This window comes from Halichoerus grypus, chromosome 6, assembly GCF_964656455.1.
Source record: "Halichoerus grypus chromosome 6, mHalGry1.hap1.1, whole genome shotgun sequence".
Lineage (NCBI taxonomy): Eukaryota > Metazoa > Chordata > Mammalia > Carnivora > Phocidae > Halichoerus > Halichoerus grypus.
The window spans coordinates 115,862,002-115,882,049 of record NC_135717.1 but is presented as its reverse complement, the minus strand read 5'-3'; the positions used below and the strand labels follow the sequence as shown (position 1 = coordinate 115,882,049).

The following is a 20,048-nucleotide window of genomic DNA, read 5'->3' as shown; positions in this document are numbered from 1 at the left end:
CATAGTAAGTGCTAATAAATATCCACTGAAATGAATGAATCTAACAATAGTTGAGGCTCCCATCCAGCAACAGCTCTTTCAGGAACCTGTCAATACACAAATCCTTGCAGGCACTTGGGTGGTTTAGTTGGTTAAGTGTTCAACTCTTGATTTCAGCTCTGGTCATGATCTCAGGTACGTTAGATCAAGCCCCGAGACAGGCTCTCCTCTGGGCGTGGAGCCTGCTTAAGATTCTCTCTCTCCCTCTCTCTCTCTGCCCTTCCCACCCAGCCCCCCTTGTGCACTCTCTAATAAATAAATAAAACAAAACAAACAAAAACACAGATCCTTGGGCAGATTCCCTCCTTCCAGACAGAACTTTACTCTCCCCTCCCAGGACACGGGTCAAACTCTTTCCTCTTCTAACTCCGTTTCCTAGGCCAGATTTAAGGAATCTAAAGCTAACTCTCCCTGAAATCTCTTCCTTCCTTTCCCTTTCCAGCCCTGATGGTGAGACTCCCTAATTCCTTATTGTAATCTTGCTGTCATTTCCCCAGCAAGCTAGTAACAGCATCATTTACATTTACCAGTTTCCAGACTATCTAGGATATTGAAGAATAGGGTACTGAAAACATCTAGATGTTGTACTCTAAGTTTTCAATAAGAAAGGGGAAAAAATAGAGGCAGGGCAGGTAAACAACAGGGAATAGAAGAGGAAATTCTAGGGGCGCTGGGTGGCTCAGTCGTTAAGCGTCTGCCTTCGGCTCTGGTCGTGGTCCCAGGGTCCTGGGATCGAGTCCTGCGTCGGGCTCCCTGCTGGGCGGGAAGCCTGCTTCTCTCTCTCCCACCCCCCCGCTTGTGTTCCCTCTCTTGCCGTGTCTCTCTCTGTCAAATAAATAAATAAAATCTTTAAAAAAAAAAAAAAGAGGAAATTCTAATTTCTGACTAGCTGCATGAACAGCCTCTTACTGTAGACCACGTTAGCCCCAGGAGCACAGAGCAATTAATGGAGCTGTCGCTCCTCTGCCTTTCCCCCAGCCTCTGCACCAGCACCGGCAGGGAAGTGAAGGGACCCCTTCACCCTCTATCCCTCACCTGCTTACACTACAATTTGCCTGAGACATCAAGACTCATCTCATTATGATCATTCCTTCTTTATATCACTTACCACAGGAATCCCAGGACTCTGGGTCATTCCAAATCCCTAAGTTCTCGTTCCCACATGGCTAAGTATATCCCCTTTCATCAACAGCTCCCCTCTCCTACTCAATTTCTGCTCCAAGTGATATCAGTTTCTTTGAGGCCACTGCTCTCTCTACAGTCCTACCTGTGGTTGCTCCTCTCCCACACCCTATACTACTGGGCCTCAGGCAGAAGAGGAGGTATTCATGTTGTCCCTCACCTCTGCTTCCAGATTATTCCCCTTCCTTCCTTCCTAAAACAGCTTCCTGTCAGATGATGCTACCACCTCCCACCCCTCTGTTGCATTCATCTGGCTATGCCTAGATTACTTCTCAAGCCTCCCAGATTTTTTTTTTTTTAAGATTTTATTTATTTATTTGACAGAGAGAGACACAGCGAGAGAGGGAACACAAGCAGGGGAAGCGGGAGAGGGAGAAGCAGGCTTCCCGCTGAGCGGGGAGCCCGATGTGGGGCTCGATCCCAGGACCCTGGGATCATGACCTAAGCCGAAGGCAGACGCTTAACAACTGAGCCACCCAGGCACCCCCTCAAGCCTCCCAGATTTTAGTTCCTATCTCACTGGCCTGTCATAAGTCCAAGTGATTCACTCACTCACCTAGGTGACTGTTGTGATACTTGGCCTTCTCAGTTTCTTGACTGCCTCATAGGCAAACAACCCTACCCTCTACCCTACTGTAGCCACTCACTCCCTCAATCAATATCCTGTCCTAGAACGTGCCAACACAGTAACTACAGTCTCTCCATAATCTCTACTTCATCTGCACCCCACCCTCCAATCACCACTCCCTATCTTTTCAGGTTGCTCCCTCTAGCACCCCAACTCCAACAATACTTTGACCCCACCAGGAATTACAAGCCATTGATTCCACTCCCCTCTCAGGTCTTTATCTCCTGCCTAAGCTTAGAGTTCAAAGTCCATTATAGCTTAGACTGAGGTCCACTCTCTTGCACGCACCTCAAGTGTCCTGCCCCCTCCCTCACTTCATCATATTTGCCTGGCAGAACACCCATCCTTATTAAATATAACTCCCTGTCAAACAACTAAGCACTTCAGGACATTCCAAAGACAAATGGAAATTTGAAAACTGCCAGGAAACTGGATATTAAGGAATTATTAAAATTTTTGGTATGATAATGGTATTTTTTGCAAGCATCCATATCTCTTAGAAATATGAAATATTTGTGCATAAAATATGATGTCCGGAGTTGCTTCAAAATAATGTGCAAGGGTGGAAGTAGATAAGTGTACAGATAAAACAAGATCGGCCACTAGTTAGTATCTACTGAAGCTGTGTGACGAGTACATGATGGCTCTATTTTGTGTATTTAAAGTTTTCCCTAATAACATATTAAAAACAAAAAATACAATTGTCTCACTACTCTGTGCCTATACCATGCGGTTAAACGTGGCTTTGAAATGAAAAAAAACAAAAACACATACCCACACGTCCATACTAAACCATCTCACTTAAAATTCACAATCACTAACTTCAAATGGTATCTTAGCTCAACATGACAATCCTACGACTTCTGCCTTATCCATTCATTCCTCCACTCCCCTATAGGTCCATTTCATGTCATTTCCTCTCTCCTCAAGCCATCAACACCTGTTCTACATCTTCACTCCTGGCTGCTGCCCTTCCTTCCATTTTCTCAGTGAAACAAGAAGCACTCACTACCGCTACCAGCCTGGATTCCTGTTTGCCTGGTCTTCCCTGTTACTTACCATGGATGAACGGACTGCTCCTAAGGCCAATGCCTCCACTTGGATACCAGATCCCAAGCCCATTCCCCATTGCCCAGCCTTTCCCCATTCCCACCTCTGCATCAGCACTGTTTCCTTCTCTATAGATCCTGTCCATCAGCATTATATAAAAACATTCTTATTTCTCCCAATTTATTTTTATTCTTTTTTACTGAGGTATAATTGATACACAATATTATAGCTGTTTCAGGTGTACAATTATTTCTCTCATTTTATTTTATTTTTTTTTAAAGATTTATTTTTATTTGAAAGAGAGTGAGAGAGAGTGCACAAGAGGGGATAGGGTGAGAGGGAGAAGCAGACCCCCCACTGAGCAGGGAGTCAGATGCGGAACTCGATCCTGGGACTCCAGAATCATGACCTGAGCCGAAGGCAGTTGCTCAACCAACTTAGCCACCCAGGCGCCCCTATTTCTCCCATTTTAAAAGACAACTCTTTAACTCCAATTTCCCCTCCAGTTATGCATCCATTTCTCTGCTCTCCATGACAGCAGAACTAGAAGAAGCTGTCTATGCTCACTATCTCCAAATTCCTCTCCTCCCTTTCTCTTTCAAAATCACCCCAATGAGCTTTTATTTCCTGATTATTCCACCAAACCCTCTCCTATCAAGTTCAGCAACAACTTCCAAATTGCTAAATCCAATGGTCAACGTTCAGTTTTCATCTTATTTATATATCTGCAACATCTGGCACACCATACATATTCTTATTTTGTCTAAACGTTACCCTCTCCAGAACGTCAGCTCAATAAGATAGGGATGTTTCTTCTGTTCACAGTTATCTTTCTAGCACTGAGAAAGAACAGTGTCTAGTACATGTTCCATACATATTCCACTGATTCTAAAATGCCTTTTCCCCCCATATTTTAACATCTCTGAAATCCAGACACAACTGATGACATCTTTCAATTGTTGTATTTCTTCAAACCACCTATGACACTACCAACCCAAAACAACCTTTAATTAAAATCTCTGCTTGAGTGTTTTGTACCACTTGAGTATCTAGTGTGAATTCTGACTGAGAACCATTTCAAATCTCCAAGAAAGTTTTTCCCCCTCCTACACAACACCAGGATTGAGACATGCCTTCTGTCACTTTCTATGTGGTGGGTTTATTTCTCATTTACATTTTCATGTAGTTTCCCAGCTTTATGTAAGGCCTTGTAGAGACTACCCATCTTGGGCCTATTTTCTTTTTTTAGTAGTACATAAAATAGTGATGCATCTTACAACTGATAGTACCAAAATAGCAATACAAGCATATTATTTACAGAAATAGAAATAAATACAAAAAAGTGTTAACTAAAAAAGCTAAAACTGCCTCTGAGGAAAGTGAAATAAATGAGGAAAGCTTTTTTTTAAAACAAATTCTACAGAACTATTTGATTCTACACACTATATACACATATAACTTTGATAAAAATGAACCCTAAAACCTAAATAAAAGAAAAAAATTAAATAATCTTTGAGAAAAACAGAGGAGAGAGGAAAATGTATGTGGACCCGGGGGAAAAAAGCAGGGGTCAGAAGGTAGGAAGCCCTTGAGTCTATCTAGCAAGGGCAGAATAATGAGAAAGGACAAAAACAAAGGGAAGAACAGCTTAGCAAGGAGGACTGGACACAAAGCATGCTAAAACAGCCTAAGATTAAAAAAAAAAAAAAAGCCAGAATAGGTTGTTTAATTGAAATTGTAGGGAATGATATAGAAATAGACCTTTTCAACTGAGCTCCATATTACCCATATTACTTAATGACCATCTCCATTTGGATATCCATTTGAATATACAAGTAGGATTCCATTTATTTAAAATAGAAGATACAAACTAAACTAGTGACAGAAAGCAAATTAGTGGTTGCCTATGGGGGGCAAGGGAAGTGGAGGAGAGGAAACTTTTGGGGGTTATAGATATGTTCATTATCTTGACCCCGATGATAGTTTCACAGTATATGTCAGAATTTAACAAACTGTCCACTGTAAATACATTAATTTATTCTATGTCAATTATACCTCAAACATAACACCTATTGTTATAAAGTTGGTTTATAAAAAATAAGACAGGGAGAGCCACAGATTAGAAGAACATTTGCAATGCATACAACTATAAAGGATTAGTATCCAAATGTATTAAGAATACTTATCAGTTTAAAGCAAAAACAAACAACTTAATAGAAAAATAAGCCATGGCAATTAACAAATAACACACAAGGGAGGAAACTTAAAAGACAATAAACAAACTGAAATACGTTCAAACTCACTAACAATGGAGGAAAGGCAAATTAAAACATAAAATAGTATGACACTCATAAGATCAGCAAAAGTTATAAAGAACCAATAAAATTCAGGATTGTCATAGAGCAAAATGAATTCTTATATACTATTGATGAGTGTATAAATTGAAACAACCTCTTTGGAAAGCATTTTGATGATATCTAGAAAATTAAACATGCATAAACCTTAAGACCCAGAAATTCTACTCTCACTCATCAGCACAAGGAAACATGTAGAAGGTTCACACTCCAACACTGTTTGTGATGGTTAAAAATTGGTTGGGGGGGGCGGGCACCTGGGTGGCTCAGTCAGTTAAGCATCTGACTTCAGCTCAGGTCGTGATCTTGGGATCCTGGAATTGACCCACGTCGGGGTCCCCACTCAGCAGGGCATCTGCTTGTCCCTCTCCTTCTCCCTCTGCCCCTCCCTCTGCTCGTGCTCACTCTCTCTCTCAAAAAAATAAAATCTTAAAAAAAAACTTGGGGCTCCTGGGTGGCTCAGTCGGTTAAGTGTCCAACTCTTGATTTTAGCTCAGGTTACTATCTCAGGCTTGTGAGATAGTGCCCTATGTAGGGTTCTTTGCTCAGCAGGGAGTCTGCTTGAGATTCTCTCTCTCCCTCTCCCTCTGCCCCTCCCCCCGACTTGCACACACATGCGCTCTCCCTCTCAAATAAATCTTTTTAAAATTTTTTAAAAATAAAATGTATAGCCACATAACCGAACACCTACAGAAAACTTAAAATAAACTAGAGCTACATGTATTAACAAGGAACAAATCTCAAAAACCATGCTGAGCAACAAAACAAACTGCCAAAAGATAAGCACAATATGATACTGCATTTATAAAATTAAAAAATTAAAATACTATTTTCCTTCTAAGAAGCCACAGATAAGACACATTATCTGACAAACCACTAAGAAAAAACTCTCCAGTTAATCAGTTGTAAAAATACATCACAAATGCAAAGATTAAATGGGGAGTTGGGGAAATATGCATCTTAGAACCAATGAAATACTCTTCTGTATAGTTTCTGTACATATACATAGTGAAATTTTTAAAAGCATGCAAGAGATTGTCACTGAATATGTTATAGTGGCTGCCTCTGGGGAAAGGAGGGCAACATAACTGCCATGTTTTCTTTAAAAAAAAAAATGTAGGGGCACCTGGGTGGCTCAGTTGGTTAAGCATCTGCCTTCCACTCTGGTCATGATCCCGGGGTCGTGGGATCAAGCCCCACATCAGGCTCCCTGTCCAGTGGGGGGCCTGCTTCTCCTCTCCCTCTGCCGCTCCCCCTGCTTGTACTCTCTCCCTCTCTCTGTCGGATAAATAAAATCTTTGAAAAAATAAAAATAAGTAAATAAATAAATAAACAATTGGTTTAGTTAGGTCAGTTGGGTGTCTGCCTTCAGCTCAGGTCATGATCCTGGGATTGAGCCCCGTATCTGGCTCCCTGCTCGGCGGGAAGCCTGCTTCTCCCTCTCCCACTCCCCGTTTGTGTTCCCTCTCTCACTGTCTCTGTCAAATAAATAAATAAAATAAAATCTTAAAAAAAAAAAAAAAAGAAGCCCCAGACTTTCAGACCTCTCATCTCCCATATTCTAATCCCCACACAGTTCTACACATCCCCTGCTCTGTCCCCACGTGCCACACATCTCTTTCCAAATTTTGAAATTCTTCCACTACATTTTCAACTTCTACTCTCAACATTTCCTTCAACTTCTTGTTCTAATTAAAATCTGGTTCTCGGGGCGCCTGGGTGGCTCAGTGGGTTAAGCAGCTGCCTTCGGCTCAGGTCATGATCCCAGGGTCCTGGGATCGAGCCCCGCATCGGGGGAAGCCTGCTTCTCCCTCTCCCACTCTCCCTGCTTGTGTTCCTCGTCTCGCTGTGTCTCTTTCTGTCAAATGAATAAATAAAATCTTTAAAAAATAAAAATAAAAAAAGAATAAAACCTAGTTCTCCTCTGAGGCCATATTTCCCTCGCTGCCCTCAAGTGGTGAAAGTTTTCTTTCCCACACCCTTTATACCATTGGACCTGGGGGTAAGGAGAGTGCCCTCCTTGCTCCTCACTGATGCTTCTAAATCAGTCTCCTTCCCTTTTCCCTAAAAAAACCCTCCACTTTGAATATCATGTGAAAACTCTATTACCCCTTACCTGGTTGTGATGGTTAATTTTATGTGTCAGCTTGACTGGATCATGGGGTACCCAGATATGTGGGTAAAGACCATATCTGCATGTGTCTGTGAGGGTGTTTTAGATGAGATTAGCATATGAAGTGGCAGACTGAGTTAAGCAGGTGGCCCTCCCCAATGTGGGTGGGTAGCATCCAATTCATCAAAGGCCTGAATAGAATAAAAAGGTAGAGGAAGAAAGAATTCCTTCTGTCTCTGCCTGACTGCTGAACTAAACTACCTATCAGTCTTCTGCCCTTGGATTGGGACTTACACCACTGGTGTTCCTAGTTCTTAGGCCTTTGGTCTTGGACTGGAATTTACACCACCGACTTTCCTGAATCCCCAGCTTGCAGACATCAGATCATGGGACTTCTCAGCCCCCATAATTATGTGAGCCAATCCATATAATAAATTTCATTCTAGACAGATACAGATAAAAATGCAGATATAAAGATAGAGATGAGAGAGATCGATCCTATGGGTTCTTTTTCTCTGGAGAACCCTAATACTCTGACTCTCCACTACACAGATCCTGTCTTAAGTCTCAGTGATTTCACACACATGATCTTTCTAATACCCCATGTCTCTGAATTCCTTGATTCCAATGATCTTGTCCTTCACCCACGAAGCCCATGCATGATAATGCCTCCATGATCTCTATTTTTGTATCCTACTGCCTGACCATGACCTACAATCTTTATCGCTACCTTTATGGCTCTGTCTCTCACATACCCAAATTCCAACATCTTTGGATCTCAATGGGACCTTCAATTCATTGATTCTACCATCTTTTCACCACCTCTTAGCCACTTCATGTCCTCCCTTTCCTGTTTACCTGGTTTAAATTCCACAATTTAAATGAGTATATTATCATAACCACTCCCTTACATATATGCTCTATTCCCTTGACCTTCTCATGTTTTATTCCACTATCTTGGTAAAAATCTCTCTCTGGTTAAATCCACTCCAAACATACACCCCTGCAGGTGTATGGCTGGAAGAAAAAAAAAACATACTCACTAATCTCACTTTAAATTCATGACCACAAGCCTCAAGGTCCCCTTAATGGCACCTGGAAATCATACACTACTTCCCTGCTGCAGCCATTCTCCCACTCTCCTGAACATTCATACCTTCCCCTCTCTCCACAAACCTCCATCATTTCCTCCCCACCCTCACTCTCAGCTGAGCACTCTGATTTCCTAATTCACTGAGAATATGACAACAATCAGAAGAAAACTTTCACAAACTTCTACTACCAAATCAATCCACCTACTTGATGGGTGGGTCTGAGATATATTTTGAAGATGTAATCAATAAGATTTGGATATGGATCTGATGTGAGGTATGAGGAAGAGAAAGGAATCAAGGATGACTTTTAAGTCTTTGCTAAAATATTACTTTCTCAACAAGGCCTTCCCTACCACCTTCGGTGTCTGTCTGTCACACACACATATAGTCACATGCTTAGAGAGTGTCCCTTATCTTCCTTCTTGTTTTTTTTATTTGGGGGGTGTTTTTAATACTAATTTTCACCAACTTAAATACTAAACATTCTAATCCTTTGCTTAATATCTGCCTTCCCCGACTAAAATAAGGATTTTTATGCTTAGTTCACTCCTGTGTATCAGACAAATAGACATTCATTAAATTTTGTTAAAGAAATGAAATGTCTCTAGCATGAGCAAATGGATAAATGGCGTCATTTACACAGGAAAAAGAATACCTTTCTTTTTTTCTTTTTTAAGTAGGCTCTATGCCCAGCATGGAGCCCAACATGGGGCTTGAACTCACAACCCTGAGATCAAGACCTGAGCTGATGATATCCCAGAGTCGGATGCTCAACCAGAGGAGCCACCCAGGAGCCCCCAGAAAAATTATACCTGTAGAGTGGGAAGAATCATGGTCTCTGTATAAAGGAACTTGTAATCTAGTGAAAGACAATGAAACATACATTTCAACACATTAGGATTCCATAATTTGTTAAATGTGTGATAGAAGCAAAACTGAAGAATATTCTATGATTCCATTTTTATCAAGTGTATGCTTTTGTATGTACATACACACTTGCACACACACACAACACATACATATATGTTTCTGCTCTATAGAAAAAGTTCTAGAAGGAAAAATACCAAACTGTTGGCCTGTGAGCTAAGAAAGGTAATATGCATGGGGAATGAGAGTGAAGAGAGGGTGAGGAGACTTTTGCTATTCACTTTACACATTTTACAATAAACATACTACTTTCGTAATTTAAAAAAGAGAGAAAGAGGGGCGACTGGGTGGTTCAGTCAGTTAAGCGTCTGCCCTCGGCTCAGGTCATGATCCCAGGGTCTTGGGATGAAGCCCCACATCGGGCTCCCTGCTCAGTGGAGAGGGAGAAGCAGGCTCTCCCTAAATAAAATCTTTAAAAAAGGAGAGAGAAAGAGAAGGAAAACATTTTCTTCTCAAAAGGAAAAAGAAATTACATTTAACAGAGGATTAATATCAAGAGTGTAAAAAACTTCATAAAACAAACCAAAAACCCAATTTAAAAATGAGCAAAGTATATAAAAAGACAATTCACAAAGAAATATAGTCAATAAACATATAAAACACACTCAACCTCATGTTTAATCGGGGAAAAAAATGCTTTCATTCATCAGATAATAGCCAATGTTCTAAGTGTGTAAATTTGTTATCTACAACTATTGGTTGGAGCATAATTTGGAAGGTTTTTTTAAGTAATTTAGTGAGCGACAAAGTAAATAATGTTATAATCCAAAGAATAAATTCCTGAATCCATAATGATGCAATTAAATTAAATAAATAAATGGGGGACAAAGTACAAGCCTCCTTACAAAAAAATTTCTAATTAATAAATATAGAAGTAATGAGAGAAATAGAAAACAACCATTTCAATAGCACAGTAATAACTGCTTTAGGCCAGATCCACTGAGGAATGCTAAAATTAATAGGTGGAACTTTTAAAGAGAAACAGTGTATTTGGATAGTCTCAAAGTATCTCCATAAAATATTTATTTATGACTGTGGAAGTTTAAACGTGTATCCAAATTCTTTCATATTTCTCCCTCCAGGAGATGGAACTTAATTCTCCTCGCCATGAGTGTGGGCTGGACTTGGTGACTTGCTTTTACCAACAGAGTATGGAAAGAGAAAAGCAGAAATTTTCCAGTGAAGAAACCTAGCAGACACCACCTTAATCAACTCATCAAGGTTAACATGACCAATAACAGGACATGTTGATATCGTCTATCCCCCCCTCATATGATGCAATGAGAAGGGCATACCACCTCTGTGGTATTCTTACCCAAAACCCATAACCTTTGTCTGAGTATCAGAAAACATCAGACAAACCTATATTTAGGGATGTTCTACAAAATACCTGACCAGTACTCTTCTAAGTGTCAAGATAGTGAAAAAGACAAGAAAAAAACAGAAACTGTTACAGATTGCAGGACAATAAAGAGACATGCTGGCTAACTGCAATGTGGGATCTTGCACTGAATCCTAGAACTTTTTAGGACATTAGTGGAAAAACTGAGGAAATCCAAATAGTTTCTATAATAATATTGTACCAATGTTAATTTCTTAGTTTTGATACATGTACTATGGTTATGAAAGATGCTAACATTAGGGGAAGCTGGGGGAAGAGTATATGAGAGCTCTGTGTACTATCTTTACTCTTGTGCAAACTTAAAATTATTTCAAACCAAAAAAAAAATTTTTTTAAAGCAATTTGGCAGGATGCACCAAAATTTTTAGAATATACCCTTTTATACTCTTTCACCCAGCATTTCACCTCTAGCAACCTAGAGAAACACTCACATAGGTCCAACAAGAAGTTTATAAAAAAAGTGTTCACTGAAGCATTGTTAGAAAATTGCAAGGGAGGGGCACCTGGGTGGCTCAGTCGGTTAAGAATCGGTCTTTGACTCAGGTCATGATATCAGGGTCCTGGGATCAAGCCCCGTATTCGGCACCCTGCTCAGTGAAGAGTCTGCTTCTCCCTCTCCTTCTGCCCCTCCCCCCTGCTCGTGCTCATTCTCTCTCTCTCTCTCTCTCTCAAATAAATAAATAAAATCTTAAAAAAAAACTGCAAGGGACACACACACACACACACACACACACACATATCCATCAACTGAAAAATGATTACATAAAATGCATATGCATATTATAGAATAAACACCATACAGAATAAAATGGGTCTGTATATAATGATGTGAAAAAAATCTCCAAGATATATTAAGAAGTTATAGAATATATAAAATAACATAAAAATACATACCTAAAATAATTTTTATGTAAATACATAAACGTAAATGGGACAATTCAAAAGAGTACTCAATAGGCTTATGACAGGATTGCCTCTGGAGAGAGGAATGTTCTTGAAGAGGAGAGTTATTCTTTAGTAAGGACAAGAGCTGATCAAAATAAAGGGACGTTTCATTTTTTGGTCTGTATATTTCTATAATACTTGAATTTTTATCAATATTTCTAAACTACTTGGCAATAAAAAATAAGGAGGTAAATAAGCATTTCATATACTACAAAAAGTCTTGTGTCAGCCCAGGAAAAACTCTGGAAGGACATATAAAAAAAGTACTATCAGTGATGGCCTTTGGGGAAGAGAACTGGAGAAACTGTTTTCACCATTTACCTCTGTACTATTTAATTTTGTTTAAAATTTAACAAATTTTTTAAAATTTAATGTGCATTTTTTTAGGGATGCCTGGGTGGCTCAGTCAGTTAAGCATCCAACTCTTGATTTCAGCTCAAGTCATGATCTCAGCGTCGTGAAATCGAGCCCCGCATCGGGCTCTGCACTGGGCATGGAGCCTGCTTGGGATTCTCTCTCTCCCTCTGCCCCTGTCCCCCACTCCCACTCTCTCTCTAACAAAAAATAATAATAATAATAAAATAGTGTGCATTTTTTAAAGTACACTATGACAAGTGTTATTATGAAAGTATGTAACAGATTTCAAAGCTCAAAAGAAGGGGTGTTTAGTCTGCCTGAGAGACTTAGGACAGTCACCAATGGATTTATTTAGAAAGCATTCCAGGCAGCGTTTATGGAATGGGCAAAGGCACAGAGTCAATCAAAAAGATAGGAGGGCTCAGAGCTGCAGCAAATAGAACATAAAGCTTGAGAGTACAGGGGGAGAGTGCCTTAGGGGGGATTTGAATAATCACCAGTCCCTGAAAGCATACACTTCCCTTTGTTACCTTTCCCAAGAAAATAACCAAATTTAGACTTGCATACAGTTTTCGGTATGTTCTGCCTAAAGCTACTGCCCCACTCCAAATCATGACATACTGAAATAAAATACTATAAACCTGCCAGAATATATTCATCAGTTCAAGATGGTACAATCCTGACAGGAGAGTAATCCTAAATTAATTACTTTGATCTCCTATTCTCATCTATCTTCTTTTGATCAGCCCATAAAGCCAAGTTGCAATAAACATAAAAACAATGATAATGCATCAGCTACACACAGGTAATCCCTTGCTTTTCGAAAGTTCGCCTTACACCACTTCTCTTTTACAAAAGATCTATGTTAGTACCTGTTTCCACTAACCGAAGGAAATCCAAAGAGGATTTTCGCTTTTACAAAAAAAGGTGAAAAGCGAACATAGCATTCAGCATCTGTTTTGCAGCAAGCTCTTAGAAAAGCAGCGCACTGCCCAGCAGTGAGAGTGGCGCCCTTAAGCTCCTTCCCTGGGAACTACACTCAGCATCTCAACATCAAGCTGCCACAGCTTTGAACTGTGTATGTGAGCATCTGTGCTTTATCTTGATTTATTTTGTGCATCCATTAGCAAGATGTGTCCTAAGGTAGCAGAAAAGCCTAAGAGAGGTTATTTTTGGGTCCGGAAATGCAGAAAAATTTTCCATATAAATTAATGGTAAATGCTTCTTCACTTTATGCCATGTAAACTTAAAAAAAAGTTTCATAAGAATGTCTACTTTCAGATAGAAGGGGAAACCCATAGCAGTAAATACAAAAAGAAGGTTTCCCTGACCCAGTTTTCAAAAAATTTTGATTGTGGCATTCATAACAAATGTCTCATACATGGTAGAATGAAGAAAGATGATCTAAATCTCAGATATAACTAGATGGCACTACTGCTTTGTAATTCTTAGGAATAAATTAAACATTGATGATATACTGATTTCTGACAAAGATAAACTGATTTTTGCATAAGTGTTTCTAATTTCTTGATTTGGGGGCATCAATTAAAAGCAAAGCACGAACACTGACACAGTCAAAACTTTATTGATAACAAAGATTTTGTTGCCTTTGCACCCTTATTTGCAAAAGCTAAGCAAAGTCCCCTTCAGGCCACAAGTAGCAAAAATACTTTTAACTATATTATTAGCTAATATTTATTGAGTGCATACTATGTGCACTTACTGAACTATTTTATGCCCATTAAAATTCAATGGTCATAACTCAACAAAAAAACAATCCAATTAAAAATTGGGCAAAAGACTTAATAGACATTTCTCCAGAGAAGATACACAAATAATCAACAAGTGAATAAAAAGATACTCAACATCAGTAGTCACTAAGGAAATGCAAATCAAATTCACAATAAGATATCACTTTACACCTACTAAGACCACTAAAATCAAAAGGAAAAATAAAAGGAAAATTCCAAGTATTGCCAAGGATGTGGAGAACTGGATCCCTCAAACATTGCTGCTAGGAATGTAAAATGGTGCAGCCTCTGTGAAAAACAGTATGGCAGTTCCTCAAAAAGTTAAATATGAAAATTCTATATGGGGGTGTCAGTTAAGCAGCCAACTCTTGATTTCAGCTCAGGTTGTAAGATCGACCCCGGAGACCCTCTCCCTCTGCCCCTCCCCCCATCTCTCTCCCTCTTAAAAAAAAAAAAAAAATTCTATATGACCCAGCAATTCCATGCTCAGCTATAGAGCCAAAAGAATTGAAAACAGATAATCAAACCCTGGTATATGAATGTTCATGGCAACATTATTCACAATAGCCAAAAAGTGAGAATGACACAACTGTCCATCAACAGATAAAAGCATAAACAAAATGTGATATATCCATACAAGAGAACTGTATTCAGCTATAAAAAGGAATGAAATACTGGTACATGCTACAACATGGATGAACCTCAAAAACATTACACTAAGTGAAAGATGCCAAACACAAAAGATCATATATTATAGGATTCCATTTATTTGAAACATCCAGAATAGGTAAATTCAGAGAGACAAAAAGCACATTGGTGGTTACCAAGAAACACGGCAAGAGGAGAATGAAGAGTGACTGCTTAATGAGTATGAGGTCTCCTTTGGGGGTGAGGCAAAAGTTCTGGAACTAGATAGAGTGATGGCTGTACAACACTGTGAATGCACTAAATACCACTGAACCGTATACTTTAAAGAGTTAATTTTATGTTATGTGAATTTCACCTAAAAATATTCAACAGTCATGACAACTCTGTTGCCATGGGATTACTACTGCACCAATTCTACAAATTCAGAAACACAGGCTCAGAGAAATTAAAAGATGACCAAGTCCACAGACGGTAGAGGAACAGAGATTCAAAGCTGGATCTATGTGCCAGATTTGTGATCCTTTTTTTGGTGTTGTGTTGACAGAATATAGTCCCTCTCACCAACAATTAATTTTATGCCCAGCTATCTATAATCCAACATATTAGCAACTCCTATGTGATAAAACTAACAGGTTTGCACTCTTAACAAACATGTTATACAGCTTCCCTATTTTAATAAGAAATTAGAAGAAAAATAATACAACATGGAAATATTATAATTATCAGTATTAGCCTGATCATAACCGACACCATTCAGTAGATCCACATTTCAGGCATCAAAAAGTTCAGCTGCCAAGAAGTTTAATAATATGCTTAGGGCTATTTCACAATGGAAATAATTAGCCAGTAGAGTGTGAAAGGATCATGTGTTCTCAGCTTTACTGCCCAATCAAAAATGTAATCATGTAAAAATTGAATATAATTCTAATCTTATTTAAATATTAAGATTTCAGGTAACAAGTAATCAGGATGAAGGTACCAAATATCCCTCATTTTCAGGAGTTTTTTTCTACTTCTTCAGGTTAGATGCCTAAACAAATTTGGTAATCACTGTTGTTGAACTGTTTCTTGTGCTCCCAAATCACAATAACATCAAATAAAAATGCCTTGTAGTCTAACTTATAGGATCATCATAACATTTATGTATCAGCAGGCAGACAAATGACAAATATCAACTTTTTTTTAAATTTTTTTTAAAGAGTTTATTTATTTATTTGACAGAGTGAAAGATAGCAAGAGCAGGAACACAAGCAGGGGGAATGGGAGAGGGAGAAGCAGGCTTCCCACCGAGCAGGGAGCCCGATGAGGGGCTCAATCCCAGAACCCTGGGATCATGACTTGAGCTGAAGGCAGACACGTAACGACTGAGCCACCCAGGCACCCCCAAATATAAACTTTTAATTTATTTATTTTAGTATATTTTTTTTAGAGAGAGCGCGCATGCATGAGAGTGGGGGAGGGGGGAAAAGGGCAGGGGGGACAGGCAGAGGTAAAAGGAGAAAGAGAATCCCAAGCAGGCTCCATGCTCAGTGCGGAGCCCCAACACGGGGCTCGATCTTACAACCCTGAGATCATGACCCAAGCCAAAATCAAGAGTCAGACACTTAACTGACTGAGCCATCCAGGTGCCCCAAATATATCAACTTTCAAAAAACCAACATAAAATACAACATTTGCATAGTGACAGAGATGAAAAAAATTACCCAACTAAGCCTTGTTTAAAGCATTGTCAACAAGGAATTAGATAACCATCTCAAGAAACCTAGTGTGTACTGACCAGTAAGATATAACAAAACATCAAGCTTGCATCTAAGCTTTAGCTGATTTAGTCTGTAGTGGTTCTGTATCATTTGCCATTCAGGTACAATACTTTAGCTTCCTGTAATTCCATCTTAGTTATAGATGCATTTCACTGCTTTCATCAAATATGAGAGAGCTTCTCATGATGAGATCCTTATGCTGAGGACTTGTGCAGGATATGCAGGTAGGCAATGAAGGCAATTTACTATAAAGATTAAGAAGATAACCAAACAAAGTAAGCAGAGGAGTCACTGCCACTACACGCGGATGCACATTCCAAATCAATGCTAACAGGAGACAACCAGGAAGAGCCAACAGTGAGCTGACCATGTTGACACATATCAGAGACCAAGAGGACAATTTATTTTTTTTAAGATTTATTTATTTATTTGAGAGAGAGAGAGCAAGTGAGCACGAGTCGGGGGAGAGGAGGGGTAGAGGGAGAGGGAGAAGCAGACTCCCTGCCGAGCAGGGAGCCAGATGTGGGGTCCGATCCCAGGACCCTGAGATCATGATCTGAACTGATGGCAGACACTTAACCAAATGAGCCACCCAGGCACCCCCCAAGAGGATAACTTAAAGACAAGTATTGCTCTACTACTGATGGTAGCCTTAAAACAGCAACAAATAATTTACTGCTGGACATATCACATGTACTCAAGAGAGGAAAGACTGCAAGTTGTACACTTTGGTCTTTCCAGTCCTTTATACAGGTCAGTGGGAAGTAACATCACTGGCAGTGTCTTCACTTACCTATCATGACTCATCTAAATCATATAATGGCCTCATCACAAATCTTTTCCTCAGGCCAAATATCCTTTAGCCAATTGTAAACACATACACACACACACACACACACACACACACACTCACACACACTCCACAGCTAGTAATCATGTTATTTTGCTAATTAAGTAATATAAAAAATCCCTCCTTCTTACCAGTAATCCAATGTTGTTATTTAGGGTTTGAACTAGTACGAATCGCTACGTAACCCCTAACCACAAATTAGTCATAGGATAATGACTATAGAAGTTGCCTTTAAGCTAATAGCTATATCCTCAAACCCTGCAGAATCTATGTAGAAGATGACATATATTTCACGCACCCCCTTACAGACCACTATGGTAGATTTGAACATGGAGAGCAAAATGCTGGCCTCTGACCAATCCTTAATATCCAGTAACTTAAACATAAGGTGTTTACAAACTTTAAATCTTTAGAAATACAGTGACCCTTGAATAACACGGGTTTGAACTGCATTTGTCCACTTATACATGGATTTTTTTCGATAAATACAGTACTGTAAATGTATTTGTTCTTCCTTACGGCCTTCTTTTTTTTTTCTTATGGCCTTCTTTTCTTTTTTTTTTTTTTTTTTTTTTTTTTTTTTTTTAAAGATTTTGTTTATTTATTTGACAGAGAGAGATACACAGCGAGAGAGAGAACACAAGCAGGGGGAGTGGGAGAGGGAGAAGCAGGCTTCCCACAGAGCAGGGAGCCCGATGCGGGGCTCGATCCCAGGACTCTGGGATCATGACCTGAGCCGAAGGCAGACGCTTAACGACTGAGCCACCCAGGCGCCACCTCTTATGGCCTTCTTAATATTTTCTTTTCTCTAGCTACTTTATCGTAAGAATACAATATATAATACACAGTTAAGTGTTTGGAAAGTCCAAAGTTATACACAAATTTTCCACTGCACAGGGGCCAGTGCCCCTAACTCCCACATTGTTCAAGGGTCAACCCTATTTCAGAACCAACAGACCACCTCCAAGGTAAGTGTGGGCTAACTCTTTTACGAAGCTTCCAGAAAATGGCATGTGAGCCTGAAGTCCCTTTGTAACACAATAATCTCAAGAAGCAAGATGCAGGGATAATTAATATCTTTGTGACATTTAGAAAAAATGAATTGGGAGGTTAGACCTATCCTAAGAGGCAGTCCACTGTCAGTCTGCAGCTATTTCAATCTACTATACTTGGTACATTAGAACTCATATATATATATTTATATGTGTGTGTATATAAATAAACATATATATACACACATAAATAGAGGAAAAATGGAGTCAAACGACTTGAGCCAATTTTACTTCCTGCATTACAGCTACCTTCTTGAAATATTTAAAGCACATAGCAGGCACTCAAACTTTTTTCAGTGAATGAAGGGATGCACAAGATAAGCAGTAACCAGCAGCTCATACATGTAAAACATTTTTAAATGAAAAAAGTACCCTGGATTTCAAAGGCAGCAAAGTGAACTGAAAATGCTCTATACTACTGACAACATTTTTCAAATACACATACAGATAATATTTTTAAGATGATTACCCACATTTACAGGTATGACTAGAAAGATCTATATTTAACAAATGGTTCCTTCCACATTGGATATATTTCACACTTTAGAACAGATACTCCCATTTTCTTCATCAGCTGAATTGTCTGAAAGATTTTCAAAAGTACTTTACTGCTAAGTTGAAATGTATTTTAATATGCTTGCCAGATGTCATGATACAAAAATATAAATAGGCAGAAGCTAAGAGAGAGCCATGAAAACTAGGTAAATCATTTCCTTTTGAATCACTTCCAGTACAAGTGTCCTACGAACAGTACAGAAAAAGTCAGTATAGGAAACATCATCCCTCAAACATAAGGCCAAGTGCTACTTTCAGGTGAACACAAATAAACCACCACTTAAAAGTAACAATTCCTCACAGGGCACACCTGGGTGGCTCAGTCAGTTAAGCGTGCAACTCTTGGTTTCGGCTCAGGTAACGAATGATCTCAGGGTTGTGAGTTGGAGCCCTGAGTCAGGCTCCACACTCAGCAGATGTCTGCTTGAAAATTCTCTCCCTCTATCCCTCCCCTCCACTTGTGCTCTCTCTCTCTCTAAAATAAATAAATAAATCTTTAAAAGTAACAACACTTCAGGGTGCCTAGGTGCCTCAGTCATTAAGCGTCTGCTTTCAGCTCAGGTCATGATATCAGGGTCCTGGGATCCAGCCCCATATCGGGCTCCCTGCTCAGCAGGAAGCCTGCTTCTCCCTCTCCCACTCCCCCTGCTTGTGTTCCCTCTCTCACTGTGTCTCTGTCAAATAAATAAATAAAATCTTTTAAATAAATAAATAAATGTAACAACACTTCCTCAAAAATTAAACAGAATTACCATATGACCCAGAAATCCCACTTCTTAGTATATATTCAAAAAAACTGAAAGCAAGGACTCAAACAGATACTTGTACATCAGTGTTCCCAGCAGCATTATTCACAACAGCCAAAAGGTAGAAACGACCCAAGTGTCTAAATGGATAAACAAAATGTGGTATACCCTTACAATGGAATATTATGCGGTCCTAAAAAAGGCATGAAATTCTGACACAAGCTAAAATATTGATGAACCTTAAAGACATCATGCTAAGTGAAATAAGCCAGATACAAATGGTCAAATACTATTATTCTACTTATATGAGATTCCTAGAGTAGTCATATTCATAGAGACAGCGGAATGGCTGAGGGAAGAGAGGAATGGGGAGTTATTGTTTGACAGTTTCAGTTTGGGAAGATTAAAATGTTCTGGAGATGGATGGTGGTGATGGCTGTATAACAATGTGAATGTACTTAATACCACTGTACTTAATGGTTTAAATGGTAAACTTACGTTATCTATATTTTACCACAACTTTTTAAAAGTAACCGAGCGGGCGCCTGGGTGGCTCAGTCGGTTAAGCGACTGCCTTCGGCTCAGGTCATGATCC

At 39.3% G+C, this 20,048-nt stretch overlaps 1 protein-coding gene across 4 annotated transcripts in view; it reads right to left on the bottom strand.

Annotated features, from left to right (window-relative positions):
• The window catches only part of SPATS2 (spermatogenesis associated serine rich 2), a 138,112-nt gene that overhangs the window by 114,618 nt on the left and 3,446 nt on the right, over positions 1-20,048 (bottom strand). The gene's annotated exons all lie outside the window — the stretch shown is intronic.